Below are 26,260 nucleotides of genomic sequence, written 5' to 3' on the forward strand. Positions count from 1 at the left end.
ATTTTTTCCTGGACAAGTTCATCAACCTGCTAATTAAAATTTTAGGAGAGTGTAAAATATCCTGCAAAAGTTTCACAGAATAATCCTCTGATTAGACATTATACAATAACAAGGTTCACCCCTCAAGGGCCACATTGTGTTTTGGCATGCAACAATATACAGACTGCCTATAACCCTATCAAAATTAAATTACACAGAGGTGTAAACCACATTTTATTTAAGCCATAAGACATGACTCTTGGTGCTTTTGTGGGAGGCTGCTATACTCTTTAGGTGTATTTGAGGCCCCAGACTGAAAGCTCAGTAGATTTAACCACCTGAAAAATTACAATAATCTCCCAGAAATGCACTGCCAGGGATGTATCCTTGCTATGAAATTAAAATTGTTTTCAAAGGAAGCGGGATTAAATCATCAAAAAGGTAATTAAAATTAGATAATTAAACCAGTGTCATACTCTGCCTTTTGCAAGGAATCTTGAGACAGGGATTACATCATTTCAGAGAACTCCATTACAATTTTAAAAACAATTTAATTAATTGCTATTGGCCACATGTTATGTCAGCTGTATCTTATACCAAAATGTATGCATCATGAATGTATAAGCCATTCTGGGCATATTTTTATCCCTTAAATTAAAAGAAAGTATAAATATGGCAAACTATGCATTAAAACCTATTTGACTTATACCTGCCATCTCTTACCCAGTGACATCAGTTTGGAGGTATGATTGTGGGAGAAAAAAATAGCCAAAGTCTCAATCTTCTACACTTGTGTGTAAGCTATAGGTGGAGCAGACTACTTTGCTCTCTGATGTAATTATGGAAAAGAGGGGTGAGTAGCACACCTGATAGTGTTTTACTAAGTACTTTGCTACTGGAGTGTAGTATCTAGTGAAAAACCAGTTTGAAAGCATAGGCTCCATTTTGCTCTGCCATTTGAGGAGTACATAGTTGTTTATTCCAAACACAGTGTGGGTCACTATGATGAACAATTAGAATGGAGGCAGCTGTGTTATGAAATTTTGCCAGAGTTTTCAGTATGCCAAGCAACCTACCCAGCTCTTAGTATTCCTTCCACAAATTGTGCCATAACCCCAAATATATTGGCAATCTGCCAAGTTTGTGACCAAATTAATAGAAGGATTTATTTTCTTACCTCTGAGATGGATTGGAAATTGAATACATCTGGATATTGACCCTGAAATGTCCACATAATCATTTTGGTGATACAAGAAGCTGTTGCAGTCATTGGACCACATTCATCCATTGCAATCATGTATTTGTGCCAATAGATTGTTCTTGAAAGCAACAAAGTGTGTGTATATATATATATATATATATGAGCAATACTGTCACTAGGTAAGAAGGAACTGTCTGACACTTAGCAATCTTCATAGCTCTCCTCTTGCAATGATTTCCACATGAGTGCAGGAGTCCACATGTGCTGCTGAGTTCAATACAGCATTGGTACCCAATGACTAGCTTGTGAAAATGCATATACATTGACATTCCTGTAGCATCAGTCAGATCTCAGTGCCATATCTTTATAAGCTATGATTCCAACAAAAATGTGTGAAATTTTCATACCAGCATCATTGTCCCAGTCACATAGGATAAATAGATAATGTGTTCCTGAGTTTCCCCCCCGACCCCATATTGTGGTCCAAATTCCCATACTTGCTTTACAGGCAGAACTCTCATCAAACCTAAAGGGAAGTTCGGTAATTTGTATTATCCTACATAAGCATTAATTGTGCAAGACCATCCTCTGTGCACTCCTGGGGCAGATATAAAACAAAGTGAGAGGAGCTAGGGGAATTAAAAACATTAGTTTTATTTAGGCCTAATTCTGAAGACATTACTTAGGTCAACGTTTTTTAACAAATGTTTTTCAATTTTTCAGTAAAATCTGTAAATGAAAAATTTCATTTCTTTTCAGTTTTAGATCTTTCCTTTTCTTCTCCCTGCTCGCCCTTTGCACTTCCAATGTGTGAAAAGATAAGGGGACAGTTGAATTTTCAGGTTTTTTATCCTAGCCCAGAGGCAATGCTTTTGGTTTAAACAAGCAAAGGTCACAATTATAGATCTATATAGATTTATATTCAGTACAGTCTGACAGAGGGGGAGAAAAACACAGTAATACTAAAGCATCCTAAAAATAAATTCTGTTTTCACTGTAATGCTATGTAATTTTGTCTCCAAAATAAATGAAAAGTAAATAGAATTAATTGTGAGCCAGGTATTTTTTCCACCCTCCTCAAGAGTGCAGGATGTTATTACCAGAAATCACCTTGGCATGTCATCACTCTCTCCTTCAACCTTTACATTTAGTCCCACAGTTCACAATTTTTTCATTAGATGTCAGAACATTTTAGCTTCCTAGTTTTTGGTGTTTAGAACATTCTGTTGTTTTGCAGCACATTTAACCACACGGACATTGTTCACAATGCAGTTTACTGGTTACATTGACAAAAAATCATTTGTCGAAAGTGAATGGGAATGTTAGTGGAAATGGGAAGGTTTAATTTTTAGTAAACAAAATTGTATTCCCAATAACAATGTCCCCCTTGAGTATCATGCACTTTAATGGCTACATTCCCCGTTGGTGCAAATTGAATCTTTTGGAGCTACTTGCCTCAGCTGAGACTGTGGCTCTAACTTCCTGGCTGAAAAGTATCTACCAGTTTTACTCCCCTGGGTACAGAGGGGATGAAAATTTCACAAGCTCTATGTTCATGAGGCATCTCTATCAGAGGGGGTGAATTCACTGCCTGCCCTTTCCCAAAGGGTCCAACCTGAAGAGGGGCAGCTTTCCACTATTGAATAGTTCCATGAAATTTACAAGAAAGTTCCCATAGGTTCTGTCTGAACTGTCCTTTAGAATTTCCTGTTAGATTCGATAGGAGGAATAGAATTTAAAAATGGTTCAAGAAAGACTATAGAGATGCTAAAATTTCCTCTTAAATTCTATAGACTTTGAGAGTAGTTTCTATAAAACCACATTGGTTTCATCTCTATTCAATTCTATAGGCCCTCTACAGCTGGTGCTCCATTGGAACGATGACACAAAAGTCTACACACACGACAGATATAAGGATCCATCTGTGCAAGTTTCTTTTCAGGATTTGGGCCTAAATCTGTAGGTTCCATTATTATTTAGGACTTTATATTCTAAGGGACTTGTACAAATTGCATCATGGAATTATCTATTTGTATTCTGGTATGGTTTAAACTTTATTGGACCCTTTTCAAGCAAAGGAAAGTGCAATCTCTGTCTTACAGCATTTACATTCTAAAAAGAAAAAGATAGGTGAAATTTAAGGCAAAATAGGTGGATGCTGACCTAACCCTGGTTATACATTCCTTTGACATGCCAAATGAAATTAATAGGCAGCAGGTTAAAAACAAACAAAACGAAGTATTTCTTCACACAACACACAATTCTTCCCCTTGGGAGAGTTTGAAAGAGAAAACAAACACATGAGAGATGTTAGCTATATCACTTAGTGACTTCCTGTGGAGCACTAAGGTACAGTGGTGATGAGGAAGATATATGAACTTGAATAAAATACAAATATAACACCAAGAAAAATGATCAGTGATTGTTGGAACACAGCTTTAGTTACTTATATGATTGATAAAATTACACATTAACTCCCTCTCCGAATTCAATCTTCCTCATTCAACTGCACAGTGTCTCCCCATCCACAGCAATCACTAGCATCAGTTCTATCTCAACACAGCTCCCACCCATTCATAAACATGAGTAGTCATTCACAAGACAAAAAACAAGTACAACATAAAACTAAATAAATAGTAAATGGAGTTACTCTAGATTTACACCAGTTAGCAATAATTTTAAATATATTCTATGCAACATATCTAGGACCCAATTCCATAGTTATCCTTACTCAGGGGGGAAATTCCCACTGTTTTCAAGTATGTCAGAATGTCCACCTACTGTACAAAATAGATAACACAGTGTTTTAAATTGGGCTTTAGGGGGAAAGTCTTGAATGTAGCATAAAAATAAAGGTATTTTCTAAAAAAATTTTAAATCATCCTATAGAATCAGGGCCGGCTCCACGCCCCAGCACGCCAAGCACGTGCTTGGGGCGGCATGCTGCGGGGGGCACTCTGCCGGTCACCGGGAGGGCGGCAGGTGGCTCCGGTGGACCTCCCGCAGGTGAGGTCCACCAGAGCCGCGGGACCGGCGACCGCCAGAGCGCCCCTCGCGGCGTGCCGCTGTGCTTGGGGCGGCGAAATTGCTAGAGCCGCCCCTGTACAGAATTAAATAGAATTAAATACCTGTTGGAATTCAATAGGATAGTTCAAAAAGACTACCAAAATGGTATCATTTTAAATTCTCAACATTTTATACTAATTTCTACAGAACTGTAATTTTATAGAACACTATTGTTTTCATTGCTATTAGACTGTAGAAGACTTGAATCTTAACAAAAGTTTGTGGGATAAGGAGTTAAGCACAAGAAAATGTTTTATTAAACTACTTTTAATTGAAACAGGTATACAGGTTTTTTTTGGTATACACTCCATTGTATATTTTGTTTCCTGTTTTTGTTTTTAGTTTTAAAATTCTGGTTTTTTTAAAACCCTGTTATAATTTCCTCATATCTTAGCATATTTTGTGTTTGGATGTCCTTTCTTGACAGGATTTATATTAATTATGTGGAAAAAATGCTGCCAGCTTTTCTTTCTTCTGCTGTAGAAAATATTTTTGTTTGTTTGTTCCTACAGACTGCAAATATGTTCAAAAGGCCAAGAGGAGAGAAACATAGTAAGAGGTAACCCATAAACATTGTACCATGCTCTGGGTTGTCCTGTTATTATGAAATATCACAATGACTTAGGAAGGTTAGTTGATGATCTTAGCCTACTAGCTCAATATGTTCATAAAATGCATAATCATTTCTCTTGTGACTCACTGTACACATGAATCAACACAGCATAATGTGTGCAAAAATATATATATAGGTGCAGAATTGAGAGATGTTTCTTATGTCTGGGATTGATTGTTTCAGTTACATTAGTTCCTTTGTTGTTTGTACTGTAGTTACATCACTCATCCTTTTTTCTTTTGAAAAACCATTTCAAGAGAGAGAGGATGGAAAAACAGAAAATACTAAGCCTAATTATGATCTCACAACTGTCTGAATCCAGAAACACTCCCATTGATTGCAACCATTTAACTTCAGTCATGTGGACTGCATAGGGATGGATGTCTTCCAATTGTGTGGAATTGGTGGTTTGTTGCATATTGTACTCTGTAGCTTTTTAGTTAATGGTCATGTTTGAGGTATTATATTGAATTATTATTAAAGAAGAGAGTTGTTTGTTAAGGGGAGGTTATTTGTAACAAAGGATGTCTGTTAAATATATGGTTCACCTTAAAAAAAAAGAGATGCTTTTTAGATAAAGTACAAAAAAACTCCAACTATGTTATAAAACAATGTTTTCTCAGCCTTTGGCATTCAGGCTTTTTGTGTGAATCATTTAAGAGAACATCAGATAATACGATGGGAGTCCACTGCTTCTTGTTTTTTTCATGTGGAAGAACTTTGAATTCTAGACAAGTTTGAGAAGAACCTTTTGACTGGCAGGAGGATCTCCATTGCAAATTGGGGCAGGCGAAGATACACAAAAGAGATTTATAATGAGATTTCTTTCACCAATTGTCAGGCAGAGAGGTAGATACTTCTCCAGTCAAGTGTAAGATATTTTGATGTTTTTCATCCAGACCTGTAAATCAATGTTTCAATGTGCTGTTTCCTCAAAACTACTTGTATTGCTTTTGCTAATGTCAGTATTCCAGTTAGTCTGGAGCAACATATAGTTGAAATAAAAAAAAGTATTTTTTTTGTCTTTAACTGCTCTCTACTTCATGACAAAGCACCAAACAGTGTATGTAAAGTGCAAGTCTCTGTGCACAGACTGTGAGGGTATAGAACATGTGTCCTGTGGCCATTAAAGTACCAAGAGGCTTAGCTATTTTCTTAGAATAGGGGAACTGCTGTATGTGTAGTTAGTTTTAGGCAGATTCTGTTTGCACTGCTAAGGTAGTTACTTAGGGCATGGCTACACTTGCAAGTTAGAGTGCATTAAAGCAGCCCAGTGCACTCTAACTCACGATGCATCCACACTGGCAAGGCATATAGAGTGCTCTGACTCCATGGCTAGAGCGCTCCTGGTAATCCAACTTGGTGAGTAGAATAATGTTTGATGCGCCCCTGCTGGAACACCCAAGTGCCAGTGTGGATGCCCTGGTCTGTTAATGGCTCTGATCGGCCTCCAGAAGTGTCCCACAATGCTTGTTCTAGCCACTCTGGTCATCACTTTGAACTCTACTGCCCTACCCTCAGGTGACCAACCATCAGATCCGCCCTCTAAATTCTCTGGGAATTTTGAAAATCCCTTTTCTGTTTGCTCAGCCAGGCATGGAGTGCTCTCAGAGAATCTTTCCAGGTGACCATGCCTCCACGCGCCAGGTGATCCCCAGTATGGAGCAACGGCGAGGTGCTGGACCTCATCAGTGTTTTGGGGGAGTGTCATAAACAGATAGTTAAGGGTTAAAGTCTCTTTTACCTGTAAAGGGTTAATAAGCAGTAACCTGAGGAACACCTGACCAGAGGACCAATCAAGGGACAAGATAATTTCAAATCTCTGTGGAGGGAAGGCTTTGTCTGTGTTCCTTGTTTGCTCTGTGTGCTCTCTTTGGATCTAAGAAAGGCCAGACATGTCTCCAAGTTCTCCTGGAGTATTTCCTACTATCCAGTATAGTGAGTATTAGAAAGGCGAATTAGTCTTATAATTTGATTTCTACATTTGCAATTGTGTGTTTGCTGAAGGAAATTCTTTATTTCTGTTGCTGTTACTGATTATTCTGAGGAGGAGGGAGGGGGAAGTCTCTCCAGTTTTTATAAGTTAGACCCTGTATTTTTGCATCCTGGTAATACAGAGAGAGGGTACTTTTTTTCTTTCTTTAATAAAATATTTTCTGTTTAAAACTTGATTGATTTCTTCCCTTGTTTGGATTTTCAGGGGAAGGGGAGGGGGAAAAAGTGAATCCCTCTTTGTTTGTTTGAAGGAGTTTGAATCAAGGTATTTTTCCCAAGCACTAGGAGAGGGGAGGGGGAAAAGTGAATCCCTCTTTGTTTGATTCAAGGAGTTTGAATCAGGTATCTCTCCTAAGCACTAGGAGAGGGGAGGAGGGAAATGGTTTGTTTCCCTTTGTGTTGAGATTCAGGTTTGAATCTGGGTTCCCCAGGGGAAGCTTGGGGGACAGGCAGTGTGTTATCCACTTTAAACTTAACTGGTGGCAGCGAGAACCAGATCTAAACTAGGATTTTAGTTTAGAGGAGTCCATGCAGGTCCCCATCTTGTGAACGCTAAAGTTCAAAGTGTGGAATAAACCTATGACAGGGAGGAAGCTGTCTAGTCCCAGCTGTGCTCCAGCTATAGGAATTATGATACCTTCAGGCAGATATCAAGGGACATGATGGAAAGGGGCCATGGCCGGGACACAGTTTAGTGCAGGGTTAAAGTGAAGAAGCTGTGGAATGCCTACTGCAAAGCCCATGACGCAAACCACTGCTCCAGTGGTGTCCCCATGACCTACTGTTTCTACAAAGAACTGGACACGATACTTGGGGGTGACCCCACCTCCACTCCGAGTACCACCATGGACACTTCAGAGCCCATTTCAACAAGGCAGGAGGAGGAGGAGGAAAGCAGGAGCGAGGGTGCTGAGGAGCAGGAAGACACCCCGACATCCCTAGATGCATGCAGCCAGAAGCTGTTCTCAAGCCAGGAGGAAGGTAGCCAGTCACAGCAGCCGATGCTTGGGGAAAGACAAACACCAGAGGAGGTTCCCAGTAAGCGGCTTTTATTTTGGGAAGGAAGTTATTCGGTGTGGGCTTTTGGGGCAAGGAGGGTTAGGGCTACATGCATGTGGAAAAGGGCAGGTTTCTTGGGAGAGCCACTGCGGTCCTTGTCCCAGTCAGGCTAACATGTCTGTGCCAATGTGCCATGAGGGGCGTGGGGACCATTGCTTCACACAGACAAGCTGCATATGGGCCAGGGCAGAAGCCGCATTGCAGTAGAAGACCCTCCCTTGATTCCCAGGTCACCTTCAGCAGCAAGATATCTTTCAGGATGAACTCCTGTGAAAAATGTGGGGACAGTGTTCAGTATAGGGGCCCCCTGAAGCTGTTGGCTCTCCTCAAGGCACAGAAACCCAGAGGACAGTACAGCCATGAAACAATCAGTCCCCCTTCACCCTATACTTACTGACCATTTTGGGGCTCCCGTGGGTTATGTGCACTCGCTTTGGGATGGGCAAATTATGCTATTGTGTAGACTGTGCTTGCCCTTAAGTATGGGGGAATCATTGCTCTGTCTGGTGTGAACAATGCTGCCTCTGTTAAGTGTTGCATTTTGCCTTTACAGATGAAACCTTGAGATCTCAGCCATCCGTGTAATCAACAGAAGAAAGACTTCAAAGAATTAGGAAGAGGCCACGTAGAAGCAAAGAAGGCATGCTGCATGAAGTAATGTAGCAGTCCCTTGACGAGAATCTAAAAGCACAGGAGTGGAGAGAGAGTAAAAGGAGGATCCACCAGCAGAATGAGGAGCGCCGGCACAAAAGCGCGGAGCTCTGGCAGCAAAGTACAGATCGGCTGATAAGCAACATGGAGAACCAAGTGGACTCAATCCACGTGCTCGCAGCCATGCAGGTGGAGCACTATCACGCCCCTCCCCCTCAGCCACTATCCCAAAACTCTTTCCCTTGTGCCCCTATGTCACCTCCAACCCACTTTCCCCAACATCCGGGTTCTTATCGCCACCAGCTGCCTCCAACATCTGTAGCTTCACCACCCAGTCCTGAAAACTATGACCCTTACCCTCTGCACTCAGCTCCCATCACCATGCAGTATAGCCATCCTGAAGTGCAGCACTTATTGCACAGCACTCCAGACAGGAAGGCAGAGTATGATAACAGGACATACGCAAATCTGTGATTGTACGGTTCCCCACCCCAACCCCTTTTCCCAAGCAGTTGTGTTTCTTTAAATGAATTTTCTTGTTAATAAATGGATTTTTTGTCTTTGAAAACATTCTTTATTATTGCATAAAGTAAAAGATACCTTAGCCCAGGAAAGCAACAGGCACTGCAAGTCAGCATAGCGAACACCGATTCCTACTAACATTGGAACCACTGCACTTCACTTCCGTGTAGGGCACCAGATATTACTGGTGGCTTTCAGCCTCAGATTGCTCCTTGAAGGCATCCCTAATCCTTGCAGTCCCACGCTGGGCCCCTCTAATTGCCCTGCTCTCGGGCTGTTCAAATTCAGCCTCCAGGTGTTGAACCTCCGAGTTCCATGCCTGAGTGAATCTTTCACCCTTCCCAAAAGTTATGGAGAATACATCACATGGATATAACTGTGGGAATGTGGCCATCGACCAGGTCCAGCTTCCCATACAGAGAGCACCAGCGGCCCTTGAAACAGCCAAAAGCACACTTCACCATCATTCTGCACTGACTCAGCCAGTTGTTGAACCACTCCTTGCTGCTATCAAGGCTCCCTGTGTAGGGTTTCATGAGCCAGGGCATTAAAGGGTAAGTGGGGTCTCCAAGGATCACAATGGGCCTTTCGACTTCCCCTATGGTGATCTTCTGGTCTGGGAAAAAAGTCCCAGCTTGCAGCTTCCTGAACAGGCCAGTGCTCCGAAAGATGTGTGTGTCATGCAGCTTTCCAGGCCAGCCTGTGTTAATGTCAATGAAACACCCACAGTGATCCACAAGCGCCTGGAGAACTGTAGAGAAATACCCCTTCCGACTAACATACTTGGAGGCTAGGTGGGCTGGTGCCAGAATTGGAATATGCATCCCATCTATTGCCCTTCCGCAGTTAGGGAAACCCATTTGTGCAAAGCCAGCCACAATGTCATGCACTTTACCCAGAGTCATGGCTCTTCTGAGCAGGATGCAATTAATGGCCCTGAAAACTTGCATCAACACGATTCCAACGGTCGATTTTCCCACTCCAAACTGCTTAGTGACTGCTCAGTAGCTGTCTGGAGTTGCCAGCTTCCAGATTGCAATAGCCACCCACTTCTCCACCGTCAGGGCAGCTCTCAATCTCGTGTCCTTGCACCGCAGGATGGGGGCGAGTTCCTCACACAATCCCGTGAAAGTGGCTTTTCTCATCCGAAAGTTCTGCAGCCACTGCTCATCATCCCACACTTGCATGACGATGTGATCCCACCACTGAGTGCTTGTTTCCCGAGCCCAAAATCAGTGTTCCATGGTGGTGAGCGTGTCCATGAATGCCACAAGCAATCTCATGTCATATGCATTACTTGAGTTGATATCATCAGAGTCCTCATTGTCAATTTGGATCTTAAGGAGCAACTGAACTGCCAAACGTGATGTGCTGGCGAGACTTGTCAGCCTATTCCTCAGCAGTTCGGGCTCCATTCCCACAGACCGAAAGGAAAGACAGAGTGTGCAGAACGAAAACCGTTGAAAGATGGCACCAATTGTGGATGGAAGCACAGGGTTTGCTGGGATGCGAATCGATGCATCACAGAGTATTGGAACAGGAGCCAGAATGCCCCACACTCCCCGCCCCCTTCCCACAAGTCACAGCGCCAGAATGGGAAGAAGTGCTCTGTGGGATAGCTGCCCATAATACACCGCTCCCAATGCCACTGCAAGTGCCGCAAATGTGGCCCTGCCAGTGCGCTTGCAGCTGTCAGTGTGGACAGACTGCAGCGCTTTCCCTATTGTGCTGTATGAAGGCTGGTTTAACTCAAAGCGCTTTACATTTGCAAGTGTAGCCATACCCTTAGTATAAGTAATTTAGCATTGTAAAACCATTGGGGAAATCTAGGGGAAGTTGCTGAGGATAGGTGGTAGCTCAGTAAAAGTGGGTACCGCTATATCATATGAACCTGTTAAACATAAATATGCTGCATTTATGCAGTGGTGTAACACCATGGAGAACATCCTAGAAATGAACAGAATAAACAAGAGCCTTCACCTGTGAAACTCTCTAGGGGTCATGCTCAGAGAAGGAAATGTCACATGCTCAGCAACCCAGCCTGAAACTTATAGCTTCCTGACTCAATAGATACTTGACACAGTGTGTCACAGAACTGAAGAACTTACTGTATGTGTTGGACACTCAACTGCTGTTTAAGGAAGTCGTAAGCAGATAAGATGCTGAGGGGACTGGGAGTGCTCTACTGATCCAGTTTCCTAATCCCCCATGCAGACAGATCGCAATTCTATCAGAGGTGAGTTACAATTGTACCTCCTCCTAGACATTTCTCTCCATAAAATTTATACTTCTGAGGAACATGCATCCTGCTTCTTTAAGCATGAGTGGGGCAGGGCAGGGGTAAACTCCTTGAATGCCCTCCTAAAATGCTGGCTAAGCCCTAATTTCTGGTAGGAAGGCCAGGTGTGGGGGCCCAGGCGGTCAGCAGAGAGCCCAGCTGCAAGCCCTAAGGAGGGCTGGCTAAGTGCTATGAGTTGTGTTGAGTAGCAACAGCTGGGCTGAAGAGGAGGAGGGCTATAAAAGCCCAGGGGGAAGCTCAGTCGGGAGGCCAGCCTGGGAGGGGATAGGAGGGTTACATTGCTGTCTCCTCACCAAAGGAAAGGAGCCTCACGGGCCAGAAGACCCTGGGAGGGTCTGACTGGGGACAGCCGTTGGGGGAAAAAGGGGGATAACACTGTTTCACTGTAAATAAAGACATGGGGTGAAGCACCGAAGAGAAGTGGGGACTCTCTATTTTAACCAGCCAACACAGGGCACAGGCACGAGAGAGTGGAAACCTGTGTGGACCCTGTGACAATGAGGCTTCAGGGGCTGACTTATCACTTCAAAGTTTCACTGAAATCAGTAGAGATACACTGTCAGAATATGAGATAATGCAGTGGGGAATCAGGCTCTCTGTGTCAAATTTATATTTGCTAAAAATGAAGAAACAAAAAATACTAAATGTCGACAGCTCTAGTGAAAAAAAAGACTTCTACTAAAAGAAGAGAGGTGATGGAGATTTAGAATTTGAATGTACAATATGTCACTCGCCTCAGTGGGTGAAAACTGAGAATACAAGATTCAGGACAAACTGCTAAGCAATAGGGCAGACACACTACAAACTGGTGGTTATTCTTCCATAAGATATACCAAACCAGCAACAAAAGCAAACTCTGTCTCACCACATTGGCTAACAAGAAGTCAGAAATGCAGCCACCTTACGTATTCCAGTCCTTGTTTCAACACCCAGACACAGACTTAATGAGTGGTTATTTAAAACCAATTTCATCAACAAAAGAATTCCCCTGATCCCAGAGGACCAGCCACAATATCCAAGTCAATATATAACTCAGATCTTACTCAAAAAATCATGCTGTTCTCAATCCTTTAGTATCTAATATCCCAAAGGTTTATTTATAAGAGAAAAGAAAGAGATGAGAGTTTTAATTGGTTAAAGGAATCAAATACATACAATAATTGTAAAGTTCTTGGATCAGGCTTGAAGCAGTGATGGAATAAACTGCTGGCTTGTTAAGTCTCTGGTTGCATCCAAAAAATTGGAAGATCCTCAGTCCCTTGGTTAGAATGCTTCCATTAGTATAAATTCATAATCCAGAGATCAGAGCAGGAAAGAGGGAAAATGGAGATATTTGAGATATTTCCAGGGCCTTTTAAAACTTCTGCCACATGGAGGGAAACTTATTGTTCCAAGCAAAGCCCCCAGCACATTTAGTGGAAAAGTACAGGCACAAGATGGAGTCCAGTGTCATGTGATCTCATCACATGCCCTTGCAACCTTCGATGAGTCATAGCAGGGCCCATTACCCATATTCTGGCTGGAATGTCCACAGGTAAAACCATCAGGTGGAGATAAACTTCTTCCATGGCACAGTGTGTTCATTGATGGGCCATCAACTTGAATACGCCATTCACAATGTGCTGGCTAGACCAGATGTAATCTACCTTGTGGGTGTTAAAACAGGAGCAAACACATTTGAAATATGGGTATACAGTCAATATTCATAACTTGAGGTACAAAAATGATACATGCATGCAAATAAGAATCATATTCCGCAAACCATAGCTTTTCCATTGACACCTTACATGATATACTTTGTGCAAGACTTGTTGCAATATATAATAGTGGTAGCAACAACAATCTACATGGTTATATTTTAATTATATAATGTCACACAATGCCATTAATCTCAATTAAGATTGAGATGGTACTGAAACTCTCAATGGAATGCCAGATTCTTTTACATTTTTATGAAACTAAAGACTTAACTTTGTTTAAAGAGATTACTGATTTTGAGTCATTCAGTATTTGAGATCTGAGCTGGAGACACCCGAAAAAGGACTTGATTTTCAGAAAATGCAGGGACAACACTGAGAGTCAGGACCCTTTAAGGTGTCTCAAGCTAGGCATACAAAATCCCAAGTATTATTTGAAAATGTAGGTCTAAAGACCAGAATTTTCAAAGGTATTTAGGTGCCTAGTGGGATTTTCAAAAACTCCCATTGGTTATCTAGTTCTATTGTTGTAAGATGAGCAAACATTAATGGGTCAGATCTGTAGCTGGTGTAAATCAGCATATTTAAACCTGCAGAGGATCTGGCCCAAAGTGCCCCATATCTCTCAACCCCCCAAATCCCATTTAATATTGGGCAAAATTTTGCCCCAAGTAGCACCTCTGCAACTCAACTGACATCAGTAGGGTGGTACAGGTGTAATTTAGATCAAAATTTGTTTTACTAAACATTGATGGAAAATATATGTGCAATAAAATAGTGAATAAAATGAGAGGAGAAAGGGAAGAAGAAATATGAATATTTAAAAACAACCCACACAGTTTATAGTTTTATGCTCCTCTGGTAAGAATTCACTGATAGACATTTATCTCTCCTCTTACCGTAATAACAATACAAACCTTGTCATGTTTCTATATTGTTGCAGTTTGAGAGGAAGTTATTGAACAACAGGAAAGGAATTATTTCAAAGTGGAATACAATCTTCATTCATCCAGTACTTTCATATTGCCTCAGGGGCTTTAATTTTTATAGGTATTTGAAGGAGACCTGCTTTCTGTGTGCTAAAGCATACATGAAGTGAAGATGAAGTGAGCAGCATGTAAGACTTTTCTTAGTTTATGTCAGACTTCTGAGACAAGCTGTTTGTTGGGTGCTTGGGCTAACAAATTGCTGTTTTAGCATCTGATTTCCAAACCGTTTATGCTCAGAATTCATGCAATTCATTCAAGAATTAAAATCACATTAATGTACATTCACAAAGATTCATTTTTATCATTAAATATCAGTGAAGATACTAGACCTTTTCACACTTGTCTTTGTATTCAGAAGCATGCACTGGAAATAAGACAAAGGGCTAATCCATCCTGAACTATTTCCGAAATAAATCATCTTTGTGTTCTGGGCCAGATTCTGCAAACCCTCAGGCAAATGAGTAATCCGAGGTTAAGGACTACTCACTTTATTAAGGGTTTCTAGGGCTGGACTCTATAGCAGGAGGGAAAACTGAAAACACACGCATAAGAGTTAATGTTACTCTAACCCCAGACAAATCACTCTTACTAGACAGCTTAGCTAAAATTCAGATCCAGCCATGCACTGATTCATGGGTGAAGGAGGGAAGGAAAAATTCTCCTGTTTAGGGCTCCAAGTGGCTCTGCAGATGGTCTACAGAGTCCATTTCAGCCCAACAGCTGAAATAACCTGTGTGGGGCTCTCATGTGTCCCTCCCACAGAAGGAGCAGGAAAATGGGAGGATCCACAAAAAAGGTGGCTTTCCAAGCTCCAGCAGTCATACCATGCCCCTATGCAGTGTTGCGCACTCTCCTGGGTTGGCCAAGAAAAGGGGGTTCTTGGTATATCAGTGGAAAAATCTGTGACGCTCAAGAATAACTAATATGTTTTTATATAAAGCAGCAACTTGCCTCCATTTTTAATTATGCCATCACTATTGCAGACAGTCCCAATGAGCCAGACAAATGTTTAAAGCCACACATCATCATCAGCTGTACAAGAAATTTTGTTGTTGGATTAAACCACATTGTTTATTTTATATTTTGTAGAATTTTTATACTATTGTTCCCCTTTGGCCCATGCCGGTAGCCAGAATGTTGAGTTCTGCAGGGTTGTTTCCACTTGGATAAGCAGCCAAGTGTTATGAATCTGTGACCCTTAGAACCCGTCAATACCAACTGGCAAAGGGACCGCTGTTCTATAACAGTAACAGTTGACAGGCCTGACAAACTCACCACACCCAACGCATTGCTTTCATAGTATTTATTCAAAGAGTCAAATGAAGTATCATCAAAACTTATATTACACTGATCCTCTTAATCATTGTATGTACAGATGACATTTTAGGAGTTGTGCGTATGTACTGAAAATAAGTTTTAAAGTCTGTCACCACTCAAAGGGAAGAAACAGGTTTCTTCCAGATGGAGGTAAGATGTGCATCTCTCTGTCAAATATAAATTAATCATTGTAAGCCAACACAATGGAAGCCATTTGTATGTGAAGTCAACAGAGAGTTGGGAAGTCAACAGAGAAGCAAAACACCAGAGACTGAATCACCTGACTTTGAGGTACAAAAAATAAACTTTAGGGATATAAGAATACCTTTTCATCTTTCGCTGAGGAAGCAAAAAGGACATCACTTTTTGCATTCATTAAAGGGGGATCCCGATCATTTTGGTTGGAAACATGGGTAAATTGCTTTAGGTGAGATAAACTGCTTGAGACAAAGGTTGTTAGCCTGTTTAAGTTAAGCTTAGAGTCTAAGAAGCATGTTATAAATATACACAACCACTTCTGTTTCCATTTGTTATCCTGAATCACTCTCTCTTAAATTTTAGCCTTTGCTTTCACTATATCTCAGTGCTGTGATATTATATTGGGGGTGATAGTTGAAACAAAAAAGCTGGTGTGTGCATAGTCCCTTTGGGGCCAGCTTACCTGCTAATTTATGGGGGTTTCAAGTGGATAAGGGCTGGACACTACAGGGGGATGCTTCATCAGGGTTTGGGTGCACCTATTATTAACCTGAAAGGCAAAGAAAGGGCAGAAAGAGCCCCAAGGAGATTGTCTAACAGACTGGTGGTGTAGGAAGGTGACAGCCAGTTGATTACAAGCAAATCTTCCTCTTTCTGGAGCCAAGGGGTAAGTAACAATATGACTGACAATCCTGGGCACCCCAAGAATGTGTCAAAATCATGTATATTCTTAGAGTAATTTTATTTATTTACAAAGAATACACACACAGTCTTCTTTGAGTGAGCACAATAGAAACAAACATCAGTAGGAAATTTCCATGCTCAGAAATCCCCAAGAACACCACTCTAGCAAGATCTGTGCCCAAGAAGCTCTGTCTCTTTGCTTCCTTTCAGTGTCACAGACACAACTCTTTCTCATGACTTGCTTCCTCCAACACACCAATTCCTGCAACCACTATCCTCGCCTCAGCATTCGCACCCAGGGGAACCCCTGACTTAGCTCTGCCTTGGTAATATGGCCTAGTGCCTTGAGCAGTAGCCTCCATACTCTGCAGCTGTTTTACATGCATAACGGGGCTGGATTGATTCTTCTGTTAGGCCTAAAAGAAATTAGGCACATTAATTGGCTTTAATGAAATCTGTGATTCTCTGGATCCAAGACCCCACTGTTAGCATCCATCCACACCTTCCAGCATAATATCATATTTAACAAAAACATTGACCATATGGTATTGACCATAGAACTTCACAGCCACATTTTTTGGTTAAAATATGTACTTACAATGTTATATTTTATTTTATTATTATTTTAATTTTGTGTGTGTGTGTGAGTGTGTGTGAGAGAGAGAGTGTGACTCTCTCTAGTGAGGAGCCTAAATCAGAACAATTCAATACCCCCCCCATCTTAGTTTAAATCAAATCTGAACTCTCCTTGGTTCATCCCTATCTCTAATATGAATAAGTTAATTAGTTAATACAAATGAGTTATGTAAAAACACTATATCACTGCACCTGATGGGATTAACTCTTTAGCACAGCACGCACAGTGTCATACATTATCCCTTTACTAAAGCTTGTGCTGCTGATGCATAAGAAAACCTAGATCCTGCCATGAAGGAGTTAACCAGGCTGTAACAGTTTCATGGTGGAGAGGGAACTTTTATATAGAGAGGACACTGCTTAGCTTTCAGTAAATATTTCTGTCTGTACAACCAGATATTTATAATTAATGGATTGCTTGGCTATAGCACTATCTGTAGGTAAACACTTCTGTAGTTACTAACCTTTTAATATCAACTTGCATCATAGAAAATCTTTTGGATTCAAATTGCAGAGGCTGATACCACATTACACCTGAGGATTACCCAGAGTTGTTTTCCTGACCAAATTCTTAACATCCTTGATCTGTGCACTGAATCTATTTGACAGTTCTCTCCAGAGAATTTGATGGAGAATTTGAAAAGTAAACACGGTGCTTTATTATATTTTTAGCACTTTAATTCAATTTATAGGGAAACAGATTCTTTGGGGCAAACATGAAAGGTGGGGGCATTGCTATTCTGAACATAATGATTATTTTTTTCTTCTTTGATTTGTGGTGATTCCCAGCATTCATTCCAGCCGAGTGACACTCCGACTTCTTTAAGCATAAATTGTATCTCTCGTATGATGCTTCTGTTATATTTTTTATTACTCTGCTATGGCATTATTTCAGAATTAAACTCTCTGTTAGCAACAAAACAGCGTACTGGGGTGCAGCAGTCATAACATCAGAAAGCCTCAATATATAAACACAGCTCTGTAGCAGTCACATCTGAGTAAAGAAACGCTTAAACACATCTGGAACATAGAGGTCAAAAATGGCTGTTCTTGAGGGCAGTATGAGAATATACGGTATTACAGGCCATTATCCCCAGATGTCAGAGAGTATAGGGGAATATACTGTTTAAGGGTTTGATCCTGCATCATGATGTGAGCTCATCATGACAGACTTGGAAGGCCATCTGGTCCCCTTGAATTCAGAAGACACTGAAGATGCTCAGCACAGTACAGAATGAGACCCTAAATGTCTGTGTGCTTATGGGAACTTTCTCAATTCACCACTAGACCATTTTGGTAGGTCAAAGGCTTGCTTTACTCTTTGTTGTTATGACAAAGTGCTGGGTAACAGCAGCTGAGCTGCTTTTATTTATTTATTTATTTTTGGATGGTGAAGCAAACTGGACTGAATAGTCTATAGCTGCCAGCCCACCACCAACTATAATTCCTAAATATTTAGCTAATTTATATTCTAACTCTGTCCTTTGTCCTTCAAGTAATGTATGAACTCCTTTCTAATACTACTCCATTTGCCCAATATTTGTACTAAATAACATACAGTAACTTTTCTTATGAGGATGTTTGAAGAAAGCTTTTCTTTTTCTTCATCAAATCTCTTACATACCCTTAAAAGGTGATCAATTTTTTCCACCTTACCAGAACACATATAGTCCATCTTTGTGTCTATTTATTTTTTTTAAAAGATTTTGGTTTTAGTCACAATGGCCAATCGGTAATCTAAACAAAATCACTTCATTTTTCCTATCCAGGCTCTGAACTATGTCATTGGCCTCAGCTCTAGGGCACAACTAAAAAAATAAAAAGTCATCTTCTTTTTCATTAATTCAACTTTTAGCCATTCCTCTTAAATTGTTCTGTACTAGGCTATTAACTTCCTGTTTATTGAAGGGTATTTGTATGCCAATTTTTCCATTTCTTACAGCATTTTTAGATGCTTTGTCCTCCATTTCATTCCGTTATCCCAATATGCGCTGGGAAGTGAGCTATGTTAAATCTTTATTATCCTGTATTAACTCTATTATTAGAAATATAATTTCATAGATTAAATCACTTCTATATACTAAGACAACCATAAGGTCTGAGTTTGAATCTTTTAAAAATGACTGCTATTGCTGTGCGTACATCCCAGATCCAATTTCATGCTAGCATAATTGCCACTAGTTTTGCTACATGACATGACAGCTACAAAATCAGATACTCTTTTAGATGTACGAATTCCAAATGTTGTTATACAATATACTGTTCCTACCCTTCCTATTTTTTTCTTTTGTGGCACCACCTGTATATATTTGACAAAATTCACTCCCTTTTTCATCTACATACTAGTATGCTTCATTTTTAATACCTACTGTCTCTTTTTTACTTTTAAGTTGATAAAAATAAATCTCAATCCACATTTGGATGTGCGACTTTCCATCCCTAACTGAATTTATCTTGACTAAAAGTTTTGACCTCATTTAGCTTTTCCTTGTCTTTCAACATCTTCATCCTCACTTTAACTCGAATGGCATGTGGCGTTCTAACATTATGTGCTATAATTCACCTATCAAATTCAGAACAATGCTCACATCTTTGGTACTTTCATAATTACAATTCCCATTAACTTTGACCCAGAAAGTTAGGTCGAGTAGTTTCATTGGTGGTATATCTGTAGTGTTCATACAGATAATATAATAAATGCACCACACACAATTTGTAGTATCTGGGCTTATATTAAATCTAATTTTTTTAAGTTCAGATTTTGCTGCTGACCCAGAAGCGTGGCAACATGGTCAATAACCAGTCTGATTAAGGCTCAGTATACCATCAACAGTGTTTTCTTATCTGACATCTAATTAGTCTCAGCAAGACTTTTAAGCAGCATTTACATTTCCTGTACATTTATCTTGAACATAGTCTATATTATGTTTCCAAAGTAATTTAGTATCAGATATTACTCCTAGGAATCTAAACCTTTTAAGTATATCTGTTTGTTCCCCATATAGATATGGTTTACATTCCTTTGTAACTTTCCTTTTTGATCAGTCCTTTGGTTTTGGCAATGAAGAACTTGAAACTAATATGCTTTTCCCCAATCAGAGGACTCCTGTAACACTTTATTGATTCTCTTTTCTGCCACTTCAATATTCCTTTTCCTAACCCACAGAGCACAATCATCTGCAACCAGAGTGACACCAACCCCAGCACTTACTCATTTTGGAAGATAAATTTATCATATATTACATAAGGTTGGGTTGACAACACTACCTTGTGTTCACATATATATATAGTCAATATAACTTTCTCAATTCTACCCTGCATGGTCCTTTTACTCAAACAGTCCCAAATCTACCCAAACATTCTTCTCCTTAGAGCACCTATATTTTATAACAAATCTTCCATCCATCATATGATACATCTTTCCAATATCTAGAAAGACAGGTATCATGAAACCTTTGTTTCTCATACTTTTCTGATCATATTGTTAAATTAGAAACTGAAATATAATGGTGCAGCTTCCTTTCTAAAAGCACTCAGCATCTTATCTATAATGCCATTGTTTTCCAAATAGACAACTAATTTTTCATTCACCATTTTCTCCATAATTGTACCCAAACAGGAAGTACAGTCTATACCAGGGATTGGCAATCTTTGGCATGTGGCTTGCCAGGGTAACCCCCTGGCAGGTCGGGCCTGTTTGTTTACCTGCCACGTCTGCAGGTTCTGCAGATCATGGCTCCCACTGGCTGTGATTCACCACTCCAGGCCAATGGGGGCGGCAGGAAGTGGCGGCCAGCACATCCCTTGGCCCGCGCCACTTCCTGCCTCCCCTATTGGCCTGGAGCGGTGAACTGTGTGCCAAAGGATGCCAATCCCTGGTCTATACACATCCACTTGTGAATAGTTTGCCTGGTTTTGTATGGGAATACTTACTGCATGTTGCCACCCTACCAGTACCACCCCTTATCCCCATAGAGTATTATATAATTCCAAGAAACCCGCAACTGTTTTAAAAGACATATTTAAACATTACATTGCATATAATATCTTTACGTGGGATGTATTCTTGCTGATATCAATAGCTTTCTCAAGTTCCCACATGCAAAACCATTCATTCAGAATAATACCTTCATGTTTACCTCACATACATAATAGTTCATGATTCTCTTCAAAGTATTGTCTTTTAATCTAACAGGAAAGCAACACTTAGATTTTCATCATTACTCATCCCTTGGAAAGTTTTTGCTAAAAACTTCTGCTTTCTTGTTATCAGACTTTTCAGTTCTAATAAAACCTGGGATGTGACTACACTTCTAATTTGCCTGTATATTTCTAATCTCTTGGTATCTTTATTGATTCACTCATAGTACTTTCTTGACTCTTCCTGATTTTGTTTATAATTCTTTATGCTATCGCCTTGTTTCTTGTATACTTCACTAGCTCTTTACTATTCATTGCAGTTTTTGCTTGTTTATAAGCTTTGCTCCTTTCTTAATTGGCATTTTGCTCTCCTGATTCCACTATGGAAGCGAATTTTGGTACTTTTGTGTGTTAGGTATGGCTACAGTAGCAGCTGCTCTTAATCCCTTTATTATAGTGTCATTGAAATGGTCTATGTCATCACTCACACAATGAACATTCACAAATTCAGTACACTTGCTTGTAAATAGCTCCCAGTTAGCTTTCTTAAAATTTCAGGTGGGTAATTTTCCATTACCTTCAACCTTACTTTGCCCTTGAAAAGTAGTAAGTATAGGGAAATGATCACTCCCTATTCCTTCTTCCTAATACATTTCCCAGTTGCATCAGCTGTTATGATTCCCAGGTCTAAGCAAGAAAAAACTACCATCTGCTGCATTAAATGTAGTTGGTGTGCCATCATTTATAACCACTTCATTGACTAAAATAATCTACTTTTCTAACCATGTGCCATTGCTATCAGTTGTCTCACTGCCCCACAGTTTGTGACTATTTAGGTTGCCATATAAAACACATGGTATTTTAGTATTTTTCACTATTTCTTGTAATTCTAAGCTTTCTAATTTCCTATAGGGGTTAGAGATATTATAAATCGCTAAGAAAGTTTTCTCTTCTGCATTGGGATTTCAACAACAGTCTATTTGAGACTTACTTCTTTGTTCTCTATTGCTATGTAACTTAATCTTGCCCTTAATAAAGTACAAAAGCCTCTTCTTCTTCCTAGTTTTTGGTCATACCCACAGGCAACATACTCTGGAATTTTAAAAGCAAGCTTTTTAACCAACTGTGTTTCCTGGATACATATGACATCTAGTTTAGTTTTCATTCTCAGGATATTTTCTTTTCATTATTGACTCAGACTATCAAAAGATTGTGATCCCCCTACTAGTCATATTTCACCATTAACCTCATTCAAAATCAGATGAATGTGATCCATTGACAGATTACAAACATCCAAACATTTTTTCTGATGCCCTTGCTATACTTTTCATTTTTCTGATCTTTAACTCTATTTGTGATGTGCAATTTATCATTTCTATCATAAATGCAATAAGCCTTTTTTCTTTTCACTACTATTGTACCATTGGCTGTTCCTTCTGTCACGCTTATCATATTTATTATAGACTGAGGGTGTGCCAGTAGTTCCCCTTTTTCTGTGCTGATTTTCTCTTCCTTCTTCACCTGCTGTTTTGAGCATCTCCTTATAGCTTCCAGATAAGTTGTGTTAACAAGTTTTGCCATTTGTATCTCTGGAGTTTGTCTTGCCTCAATGAACCATCTATATGCTAGTCTGTGACTACACTTGACTCCTACCCCTTCTATGTAATTTTCATAGGAATGTTCTCCACATTTACTACATCTAATTTTCCCTTTACAAACATGGGCTACATGCCCACACCATTATCACTCATAATACCTTAGGGAAGGAAGGCTATATGGCTTGGTTCTAAACACCTGAAACATTAGTGTTACTGTCTCAAGTAGAGTCCCTCCCTTCAATCAGCACAGCTGTTAATGACTTGCTTTCTCCTCCTCCTTTACTAATTAGTCACTTAATTACTTTACACTTTATCTTCTCCTTTGCCTTTAGTTATATCATCATTGCTCCAATTTAAGGACATTCCATAGATTACCTTGTTTGGTTTAGTAAAATTCTATGATAGCTGGCAATTTATTTTAACTGTCCCTAGCATTTTAGTTTTTAGTAGTCTGTTCCCCTGATCTTTTGCTTTTACATGCAAATAAAAGATCCCCATCACACAACCTCCGGGCTCTTACTATATCCCCTGTGCTCTTCTAATTGAATCAGATACTTTCAAAGATTTAATGTCACCAAATCTTATTTCTTTGGCTAGGGATCTTATAATTAAAACATTTTGGTTTATTTTCTTCCTCAGGTTTGCTTTTTTGTTGATATCACCATCCGATTCCGCTTCTACTCTTTTCTCCCCCCCCCCTTTGTATTCATTCTCCTTCTTTAATAGACTATTGTTCAGTATCCAACATGACTTTATTTGGGGTTAGAAAATCCTCCAGCTCTCTCAGAAAAGTCTCAGCGCCCCAGCCAGCACTCTGATTACTGCAACTTCTGTTAGTTGCAGGGAGTATACCTGACTCTTGGAATTGCACCCTAATGATAGATTGAGATGGGCTGTTGAGAGTTAAGTTAATTAACTCATTAGCCAGCGGGTATTAAAGGCACAGGAAGCAAGCCTAAAGGGGGTGAGGGCAAGAGAAAAATTAGAGAGGTAGGCCCCGAGTCAGTGGTTGCTGTCTCAGCCTAGCAGTTGAGGCCTCTATAATACTGGATAGTCTGTTAAGGTGGTGGGAAAAGAACACTGTAAATAAAATGCACAAAGTGTTTTACCAAGAAAAAGGTTTCTGAGATCTTTGTAGGCTAGAAAATAGGCAGGAGTAAGTCTACTCTACCAAAGTTGCATATGATGGGAGACCACCAGGTAGGCAGGGAAACTTCCTCCTAATCACGGATAGTTTTGGAGAGAGAAATCTGTTCTCTACCTGTATTTCTGTAACACTTGAAAGACTCTGGGAGACTACCTTTTGCAGGTAGTTGGTAGAGAAATTCCAGTCCTCAGCCCTTGGAAAAATAAGAGACATAAAACTTGAAAGGGTGGGTGAGGTTCTAACTGACCCAGAAATAAGATTGTTGAGTCCCCTGCTTGTGTGTGTGTGTGTGTGTAAGATCAGTCCAACTGAGAGAGAGAATCAGTTAACATTGACTGTGCTTCTGGAGCAGGGTCAGCCAAATGTGATATCAAAGAGATACTAGATGACTTCAGACACTTTTTTTTTTCAACTATATATGCAATCCTGGCTTGAAACTTAGTTCTTGAATTGTGCTGTTTATAATCTGCATCAAAATGTCCACAGCCATCCAGATACAGTGGTAGTATGAAGAATGCAACATTGACTGCAAGGAGTTTTTGCAGTAGCTTTCTTTCAGCAGTCCTAGAGATACAACATTACCTCAGTCACTGGAACCTCACAAATAGTGAGTTCCTCATTATGATGTCAGTTTTAAAATAGAGGCAGGGTGAGTAGTTCTGCCTTTTGTTTAAGGTTGCCTCCCAACTTCCTATTATAAGCCCCTGCTTTCAGTTGTTTATAACTTCATCAAATATTAACAGTCTAGGCTGAAATGTTCCATACTGAGTATCTCCCTCAGGCTGATTTTTTTTTAAATGTTTCCACCCAAATGGTTGAACCATTTTCAAGAATGAGACTAGGGAAAAGTGTGTGTGTGTGGGGGGGGGGGGGATTCCCATGTGAAAGAAAACAATTCTTACATCTGTTTTCACTGAGAATCTCTAATACCTCCATTCTTTGGAGCAAGTGCTTGACATTAAGCACCAAGGCAACCCACCATAGGCAAAACATTTTAATTTCTGATTTTGAATACAGAATACTCAATGAACTGTGCAGGCATGATATACAATAGATGAAATCAGTAATGTGTTAAAGTAAGAAATATTAGATTTAATATAAAACATGTATATACAAAATGAATATGTATGTTTAGCACATTACTGACTTCACACATGCACAACCATGTAATATAAATAAAAGGATTGCTAAGATTCTGGCTCTCATTTTAGATTTAGTTTTAATAAACAGAAGTGTAGCGTTCTGATTGATCAGTAGCTAATAAATTCATAACATTATTAATAGTGAAAGCAGAGAAAGGAAACACAGTATTGTAAGTATGTTAATTATTATGTTGTCTTCCTCTGACCAGGCTAGCAGTCTGTTTGAGGTTTCTATTATCAAGTGAAAAGCTGTGAGGAATGAATGTTTGTTGTGACACCATGAATCTATTTGCTTGCACATTTCTAATCTATTTAAAGATGAGGTGCTGTTTCATTACAAGAGCTAAGGACAGTACATTGGTATGAAAACCTGGGACCAAATTCTAGCAAGTTCAGCATAATCATTGCATGAATATATACTGCATAAGCAGTGTTAATGCACACCATCTTCTGGCTATTAAATTAGCCCCAGATGCTGCCTATCTAGTCTTACTAAGATTAGGAATAATTTATATGGAGAGCTCTGTGTATCACCTGCTATGGAGTCAAAAAGCATCTGCATATTAATATATAGAACTCACCCCAGACTGCTTGCTGACATCAAGTAACACCCTGCTAATGAAGAATTTATGGAGGGGCATCTTCAAGGATTTTTGTGGGAATGCAATTGGGATGTACTTTTTTCATCATGTGGTTCTGAAATGGAATGGGCAATTTTTTCATGTTTTCACATAGCCAATCATAATTTGGCCCCAATCAGTCAAAATTAATCTTAACTGTTTACTTTTTAAATGGAAATTAACATAATACATTCTTCTAGTAGTGGAATATAGGGTCAGGTGTTGCCCTTCCTGTAGGCAGCTCAGAAGGCAGCTGAGATGAGTGTTTTTTGCCATGACAGCCTTACAAGTTTAGCAGTTTTACAGGACCTGCATGTGGCTCACTGCTGAAAACCCAGTCAATTCAAATTATTTGAATTCTTGATAACTGTTTGCCATGGAAGAGATTAAACAAACTAATTAGTTCTGAGTATGGAAAAGAAAGACACGTGATGTCGATTAGAACATTGCTACAATTTTGGGATTGGAAAAATAGGAGTTAGGGATAGAAAGAGCCAGAGCTTGTCAAGTACTGCAAAAACAATGTCAATGACAATTTGTTCCAATTCCAAATGGCTGTTCAATTTGGCGAAGTTCACATATCTAGCTGTCTATTCACAAACCAGTTGTTGTTTGCACTAATTTGGGGCCGCTCTTGGTGGGAATGCCTTTAGTGGAACACAGACAAATATGTTAATGTGTAAACAAGAGTATTTGCTCCTTCATTA

Source organism: Mauremys reevesii, linkage group 2 (genome assembly GCF_016161935.1).
Source record: "Mauremys reevesii isolate NIE-2019 linkage group 2, ASM1616193v1, whole genome shotgun sequence".
Classification (NCBI taxonomy): domain Eukaryota; kingdom Metazoa; phylum Chordata; order Testudines; family Geoemydidae; genus Mauremys; species Mauremys reevesii.